This window comes from Schistocerca gregaria, chromosome 1 (genome assembly GCF_023897955.1).
Source record: "Schistocerca gregaria isolate iqSchGreg1 chromosome 1, iqSchGreg1.2, whole genome shotgun sequence".
Classification (NCBI taxonomy): domain Eukaryota; kingdom Metazoa; phylum Arthropoda; class Insecta; order Orthoptera; family Acrididae; genus Schistocerca; species Schistocerca gregaria.
In genome coordinates, this window is record NC_064920.1 from 111,048,007 (window position 1) to 111,057,258 (window position 9,252).

Here is a 9,252-nt window from a genome sequence, read left to right on the forward strand (position 1 = left end):
TGGTGATCTCTCTCAGTACCAACCCATATTCTGGAGCTGTGTGCCTATAGCTCAAATATTCTTACTATGATTTTATTCTGCAATCAATGGTTCTGCAAAAAGTCGTGGTTAACAGTGAGAGAAAAGAAACAAATGTTATTTTGTTTCTATTGTGTGTTATTCAGCAGTGAACGATTGTGGATAACAGTCAGCTGTAAGAATCTAAAACATTTAAGTGATCAAATTAAGAAACACGAGAAAAGTGGACTAAATTTACGAAGTGCTTGTAGATACAAAATGTTTGCCACCATTAACAATGTTGCTCAGATTGATACAGCATATAAAATGTCAGTTCAAAAACATAGTGAATCAGTTATGAAAAAGACACACATATTAAAGAGATTAATAAAGTGCTTAACATATCATAGAACTCATGAGTTATCACTATGGGCTTCCGATGAAAGGTGGAAGTCAGCTAAGCATCAACGAGGGCATCAGATTTTCCAGATGTTTTGTTGCCCAAGTTTTTGGAAATGTGTGATTTTGTCAATTGAGGGTGAAATCTTGTACTAATTTTGGATATAATGAAAAGATTCATTAGCAGATCTGTTCATTTGTTTATACAGAAAAAATATTCCAGAACTTAAAAGTTTAATTATTTTGTAAGAGGATTTATTAAGAAACAAGTCTTGTCTCATATGAAATATTATTTGTCTGAAGTATTCTACATGGGGTCTGTGCCAACAAGTGCATTTAAGCAGCATTTGACATCGTGACAGGTGAAATACTTGGAGGCAGCGAGGAATCTTTTACACCAACCATGGGATCAAGGACCACCAACAACCAGAAGATTACAACAGTAATGTCTATACTGATACTCTTGTTTTTCTTCGGAAATTTGGAGTTTGTTAAAAACGAGTTATACCTAGTTGATTAAACCCAGACTACATTTTATAATTAAAGACACAACAAAAGCCTGCCTATAAATCAGAGTTGATACATTCTGGTTATGGTAGAAATTGAGCTCTTTTACAAACATAAGAAGACAATGTGTCAGGGATTCACAGACTTCTTGGAGCTGAAGACCAGCAACAAGGTAATTTATAAATTAATGGAACCCTTGCATGTTGCAATTTCTGAGATATCTTATCTCTTTTAAGAAAACGTGACAGTGTGTTAGATAACTGCTTCAACAGCTCTCGTACTTCCATCTGTAGATAACTGTCACCTATTGCGCAGAATTAACTTTTACATTGTATGCATCATGTTATCATTGAAGAACTTGTTAAAGACATTAATGCTGCCACTTTTGCTTGCGTACAGGCTGACAAAATAACAGGTATTACCTGCAAATGACAGTTTGTTGTTATAATGCAGTACATTACAGTGAAGAAACCTATTGAAAGATTCCTTTCCCTTGACATAAATAATGGTTACATAACAACAATTCAGAACAATTCCATTAAAAAGTTTACTTATTTTATCTGGGTCTCACCAACAAAAATGAGCACCAGCTGCTACTGAGGAATAGTATCTGTGTTGCTGGTAGAATACGGACTGTAGTAATCATAATCCTCACTTTCAGTACCATTACTCATATGATCCACATTCACGAACTCTGCCTCACTAACAAAGTCATTTACATTTTCTTCTATCTTAGCATCAGTTTGTGATTTGTTTGCTATGGTGAATATTCGTGATCTGTGTTACAATACCGCAGCAGTCAAGCAGCCCACAGAAGCCTCTACCAGTGATCCTTCAAGTGAGTAACAATACAGGCCAACTCAGTTGTTGGCAATGTGTGCATTTTGGATCTTACTGATCCAAACATCTTATAAATAAGTTACCATTTGGAACAAAACTGTTTTAACAATCACAGACCTGTTTGAATAACAGTTCTTGTGATTACAGACAAAGTCACACAAATATATCTCATTTTATAAAAACAATTAATAAGAGAATGTTGTGTTTTGGTCATACAGACCTGACTAGAACAGCAAGGCTGAAACAACAATAGGACACAGTGTGTCACTACGTGAATTTTGCCCTGTGTGAAGCCTGTAAAAGTAACCACAAAAAAATAGGTAGCCACCATGGGACAGCAAAGCAAACCGCCACATAACTGGCACACAGTGTGGGACAGTGACAAAAGAAACCACTACAATATCCCGACCAACTTTTCGTTCGCTTCATATATCCTTTCACAACAATTGGCATACTTACGGGAACCTGCTTAGTCGTGTTATACTTATGTTTTTCAACTTCACACGTCAGCAGCCATTATTTTGTGTCTTACTCTCAAAACCTATGTCAGTATCAGCATTACTGAAAATGCAGAAATTTCTTAATAGTTAACTCTAAAGTGTGTCTGTCTCCTGTGACAAACATTTAAGTTACATGGGTACTGTACATTCACTTAGAACAGATTCTTATTTGTACAGAGGCCACAATGCCTGCATTGTTAATTAATGTAATATAAGGATAGAAAAAGTCCATTTACCAAGCAGCATATGTAGGCAGATGAGATGAAAGGGTTAGTGGAAACAGGACACAGTTGGAGGGGGGAAATCAGCACAGTAATCTGTTCATCCCTGAAGAATCCCTCTTCTTCCAGTCTTTTCACTCATTTTATTAGACACAGGAACTCCCATTTCAAGGTATTTTTATTGCTCTGTTTGTGCCTACATCAACCACACTTGGTAAAGAGATTTTGTATATGTTCCAGTTTGAGTACAGTATTCTCTTGTAACTTTGTAGCCGTGAAAGTTCTTGCGCTGAAGCACTATTGGTCTGTAGAATTAATATGCATTTAATCAAATTTTCACTTCAACAAAGCTGTCAAAGATGCTGTAACTTACCAAACGAAAGCATTGTTATGTTGATAGAGAGAAAAACAAACACAAACACACACACAAATTTCAAGCTTTCACAACCCACAGTTGCTTCATCAGTAAAGACGAAAGGAGAGGGAAAGACGAAAGGATGTGGGTTTTAAGGGAGAGGGTAAGGAGTCATTCCAATCCCGGGCGCGGAAAGACTTACCTTCGGTGGAGGGGGGGGGGGGATAGGGACAGGTATACACCCGCACGCACGCACGCGCCCGCGCCCACACACACACACACACACACACACACACACACACACACACACACACACACACACACAATCAGACATATGTAAAGGCAAAGAGTTTGAGCAGACATGTCAGTTTGAGGTGGAAGTACAGATGTCGTTGAATGAGTTAAATGACAGGTGAGGTATGAGAGGCGGCAACTTGAAATTAGCGGAGGTTGAGGCCTGGTGGGTAATGGGAAGAGAGGATATATTGAAGGGCAAGTTCCTCTGATTGGGTGGTGCCAGTGGGAAGTATCCAGATAATCCGAACGGTGTAACACTGTGCCAAGATGTGCTGGCCGTGCACCAAGGCATGTTTAGCCACAGAGTGATCCTCATTACCAACAAACACTGTCTGCCTGTGTCCATTCAAGTGAATGGACAGTTTGTTGCTGGTCATTCCCACATAGAAAGCTTCATAGTGTAGGCAGGTCAATCGGTAAATCACATGGGTGCTTTCACACATGGCTCTGCCTTTGATCATGTACACCTTCCGAGTTAAAGGACTGGAGTAGGTGGTGGCGGCAGGGTGTATGGGGCAGGTTTTATACCGAGGGTGTAACCAAGAGGTTATGAAGGTTAGGTGGACGGCGGAAAAGACTCTCTTGGTGGAGTGGGGAGGATTTAATGAAGGATGGATCTCATTTCAGGGCAGGATTTGAGGAAGTCGTATTCCTGCTGGAGAGCCACATTCAGTGTCTGATCCAGTCCCGGAAAGTATCCTGTCACAAGTGGCGCACTTTTGGGGTTCTTCTGTGGGAGATTCTGGGTTTGAGGGCATGAGGAAGTGGCTCTTGGTATTTGCTTCTGTACCAGGTCAGGAGGGTAGTTGCGGGATGTGAAATCTGTTTTCAGGTTGTTGGTGTAATGGTTCAGGGATTGAGAACTGGAGCAGATCCGTTTGCCACGAAGACCTAGGCTGTAGGGAGGGAAACAACTGTGAGTTTTGTAAAAGATTAGGCTTGCTATGTCACTGGATACATTCCTGATGTTTTGCTTCAAACAGGTGCACAGCTGGATAGTATTGGGTAGTTTAAAGTATTTAAGGCCAATTAACAAAAGACTACATTACACATTCAGTTGGTGAATTACAAATTACATGGAATAGGCAATACAGCGATGATAATCACATTATTGTTTCTGTTTGGAGCACTACTTTCAAATGGTTCAAATGGCTCTGAGGACTATGGGACGTAACTTCTAAGGTCATCAGTCCCCTAGAACTTGGAACTACTTAAACCTAACTAACCTAAGGATATCACACACATCCATGCCCGAGGCAGGATTCGAACCTGTGACCATAGCGGTCGTGCAGATCCAGACTCTAGCGCCTAGAACTGCTCGGCCACCCTGGCCGGCCGGCCAGCACTACTTTACAGAACTAGCAGAGTTGAGGTTGCAGCCCTATCGGATGTCACTGATGAGATCTGCGCCATGAATCACATGTTCTCAATAGGAAGTCCAGGGTGTTTCATGTTAACACTATGCCTCACTTTTTGTCTAGAGTGCCCATACCCACGCAACTACAGGAGATGATAATTCTTGTTGAGCTTACTAAACATTATGTAGTGTGATGTACTTCTCAGAGTGCTCCTCACAAATGCCTCTAATGCCGATCAATGATCAATGAGAAACTTGCATCGATGTTTGGATAATATTTAGTAAATGGAGTTAAAGGATGTGTTTGTTAACATATTTACACATTGATTTCCTGAGATTCAATTTTTCATTTGTTTTACATGGTTTGTTTCTTATTAAAAAGCTGTGTGTGTTTATTATTAAAAAGGGGGTGGAATGGGACACCCTCACCTATTGGATGCCGAGTTTCATGTCCGGTCTGTGTGTCTGCAGAGACAGCATCTTATGGGGACCGTACATTGCTGATTTTGAGGTCTCATAAACTTGACATTATTCCATATAAATTATCATAATTATGTGGAAATGTATGGACAATATCCAAGCATTCCGTAGGATGATTATTCAAGAATAAATCTTGAAAATGACAAAAACACAAAATCTTAATATGATATAATGTAAGAGACCAACATATCATCCAAGCTATTACATGTAGCTAACTCACTGTACATAATTTTATTTGGAAAGTGTGTTGTTTGATGTCCCTTCCCTCATCATGTACGCAGTTTCATAGATCGCACATCCCTATTCACTAGCCCACTTACAGAAGCCACCTGGGTCAGCCCCCTGGCATGCTCAGGAGAGCCACCAAAGAAACAGTATTATTTAAGAGACTGCATATGAGTTCTCCAGCTACTCTGTAACCTGTATTACTGTTGTCCGGTCACAGTGTTCAGTGCAACCTGCACTTCATCGTATCTTATGTGTTCTGTGCTCTGGCAAACCTGGCAAAAACTGAGAATTACATTTTTCCCAAATATTAGTGTTAGCACTGTCACCTGGTGAACATCTCGATGCAAGAAATACTCCAACAACTACATATGTACTCCGCTAGCCACCAAGCGGTGTGTGGCGGAGGACACAATTTGCGCCAAAGTCATATTTCCTCCCTTCTGTGAGTGAAAAACGACTGTCTGAACGCCTCAGTACGAGCTCTAATTTCCCTTATCTTTCAGTGATGTTCATTACGCAATTTGAAAGTTGGTGGTAATAATATATGCTTTACATCCTTGGCGAAGATTGGATTTCGGAATTTAGTGAGCAGCCCCTTCTGTTTAGTGCGTCGTCTGTCTGCAAGTGTGTCGCACTTCAAACTTTCTATGAGATTTGTAACGCTCTTGCAATAGCTAAATGTACCAGTCACGAATCTTGCCGTTCTTCTTTGGACCTTCTCAATCTCTTGAATCAGACCCAACTGGTAAGGGTGTCATACAGATGAACAATACTCTAAGACTGGACGAACTAATGTATTGTAAGCTATTTCCTTTGTTGAAGGACTGCATCACTTCAGGATTCTACCAATAAACTGCAATCTAGAGTTCGCCTTACCCGTTACTTGTGTAATCTGATCATTCCATTTGAGATCATTTCGAATAGTCACACCCAGATACTTGACTGATGTTACCGCTTCCAAAGACTGATCATTTATTTTGTTCTCATACATTAATGGGGATTTTCGCCTTCTTATACGCAGTAGGTTACACATACTAATATTGAGAGATAACTGCCAGTCATTGCATTTATTTTCTGCAAATCCTCATTGATTTGTTCACAACTTTCGTGTGATACTACTTTCCTGTAGACTACAGCATCATTGGCAAACAACAAATCATTTATGTAAATCGTAAAAAGCAGAGGACCTATTACACTGCCCTGCGGCACACCTTAAGTTACTCTTGTTTCTGCTGAAGTAACCCCATTCAGGACGACATACTGCTCCGTCTGTTAGAAAACTTTCTATCCAACTCCATATGTCATTGGATAGACCGTACGCACGCACTTTTTGTAGCAAGCGACAGTGACGAACTGAGTTGAACATCTTTCGAAAGTCGAGAAATATGGCATCAACCTGGGAGCCGGTATCTAGAGCCTGTTGTATATCATGCACAAAGAGGGCCAGCTGTCTCTCGCATGACCGCTGTTTCCTAAAACCATGCTGGTTTCTGCACATGAGCTTCTCAGAGTCTAGAAAGGTCATTATGTCTGAACACAAAATATGTTCCATGATTCTACAACAAATCAATGTTAGTAAAAGTGGCCGGTAATTATTTGTGTCCAATTTTCTACCCTTTCGTGGGAACAAATTATAGGGGAATGAAATGTTTCCTGGGCCTTCTTCCCATCCTGTGGAACTTTCTGCCGTTCCAATGATCTCCGACAGATGATGGATAAGGTTGGTGCTATATTTGTAGCATAGTCAACATAAAATCTTATGGGGATACCGTCTGGGCCAGATGCCTTTCTGGCATCTAAGGATCTTAACTGTTTTACAATCCCAGATACACTAAACACACTGCCAGCCATCCTTTCATTTGTTCAATAATTCAAAGGGGGAATGGTGCTGCAGTCCTCTATCATAAACGAGTTTTTGAAAGCTAGGTTTAGAATTTCGGCCTTTGTTTATCATTATCAGCTACATTACCTGTACAGTCAGCAAGAGAAGGTATTGAATTATTTGTAGCATTCATAGATTTTACGTATGACCAACATTTTTTGGGGTTATTTTTAGAATCTGTACATAAAATATTGTTTTCCAATTTGTTAAAAAGAGTTTCATTGTCCTTCTGACAGCTGCTTTCATTTCGCATGATTTCTGTTTGTCAGTGGGGCAGTGACTACGTTTTAAATGACTGTGAAAAATTCTCTGCTTTCTCAGCAACTTCGTAATATGTTTATTGTACCAAGGTGGATCCTTTCCCTCCCCTATACTTTTGCTAGGCACATACTTCTCTAACATATGGTGGGCAGTACCTTTAAATTCCGACCAAAGATGCTCCATATCTTTGTGTCCTGCGGTGAATGCTTGGAGCTGACTATGAAGATATTCATTAATGACACTTATTTGCTTTCCCAAACGAGAAAACTCTACGCTTTTTTTTTATTCAACTTCCACTGACATAGAAGCCACAATGATGCTATGGTCACTAATACCTTCTTCTAGATTAACTTCCTCAAAAAGATCAGGTCTGTTTGTCACCAAGATATCCAATATGTTCCCATCTCGAGTTGGTTTCCTAACCAATTGCTCAAGGTTGTATGTTGAGAGCGCTCCTAGAATGACTTCACACAAATCTTTGCTTCTGCCCCCTCATTGCCCAGCAGTGAGCTTTCGCGGAACAACAAGCTCTTGCCATCACTCTAAATCAAATGGCATCTGCATGTTCGTGGCAGGCTACTCTCTCAGTGCAACCGTCGCCCTTTCTGGCATACGATGAATCAACTTAAGATTGGGACTCCTAGAAGAGAGTTACATCAACATTTCCTCATTTTCTGTGTAGATGGTGCAAACCTATGTAGGGCTCTTTCCTTCCTGGCTTTTACTGTGCATTAATCACTTGTTGTGCCAACTTGCACCTTTGCAAGAACTGGCCAACTTATCATTTGATGAAATGTGCAAGCTTCTCTCAACCTGCTACTGTGACAGGACACGTCCCTGAAACACATGTAAAATTATACCGTTGTCAATCTTACAAAGCCCAGGGTGCAGAATTACAGGGTTGAGCTGTCGTAAATTTGTCACTTGTATCCATCACAAATCCTACACTGATCATGTGGTGCATGATATTATTCATCTGCCCCAGGACAGGACAGTCCATGAGAAAGCACTTCATTGTTGGAATCCCACACTTATGGGCAATTGTTTTGTTTCGTTTTGTTTTAGGGTGTGAAACCAACTAAGGTCAAATGCGGTCATTTCAGAGCCGTAGAAGATTAAGACGAAAAAGGAGTTAAAAGCGACTACACATTAAGTTCATTCGACAGAAGAAAAGACAGCTAATAACAAGGAAATTCTCTTCGAGAAAGGTCCATAAAATATGCCATAGAAACAGTGGAGGTTCTGAACTAAAGATTAAATGTCCTTCACCGTATTGCTACAATGGATAAAAAGTAAAATGTGGTCGGCAGGCCATGCATTGTTCACCAAAACAGCCAATAACTCAGATGGCAAACATAAATTTGAAAATAAGTGGTTAAAAAAAGGGCATTTGGCCAGAAAATGGTGAAACATCAAGCATTAATGGCAATGAGCACAAAGTGGTGAGGGATCACCAGTTAACAAATGGTGACGGCTAAAATGACAGTCCCCAATACGTAACCTAGTTAAAATGATCTTACGGTGAGAGGGCAGAGAGCAGGTTGACCAAGCAGCTGGGAAACATTTCATTCCCCTGAATTTGTTCCCATGAAAGGAAGACCAGTGATGATGCTAAAGGGGCACCACATGCTGACAGATGGCAACACACAGATCATTGGAAGGAATGGAATAACTAACGGGCCAAGGTAGGACGACTAGAGCCTCGTCAGCAGCATCAACAGCTTTGTTTCCTATCAAGACTGATGTGACCAGGGACCTACATAAATATCGCAGTGGCTCCATCAAGAAGGCACAGAGAGAGATGGAGCAAATGACAATTGAAAAGCCTGTGTTGCCAGATGTACTGGGTGGCCTGATACAGGGCGAAGAGCTCCACTGTAAATACTGAGCAATGTTCTGGAAGACGATACCGAAACTGGTTGGTGCCA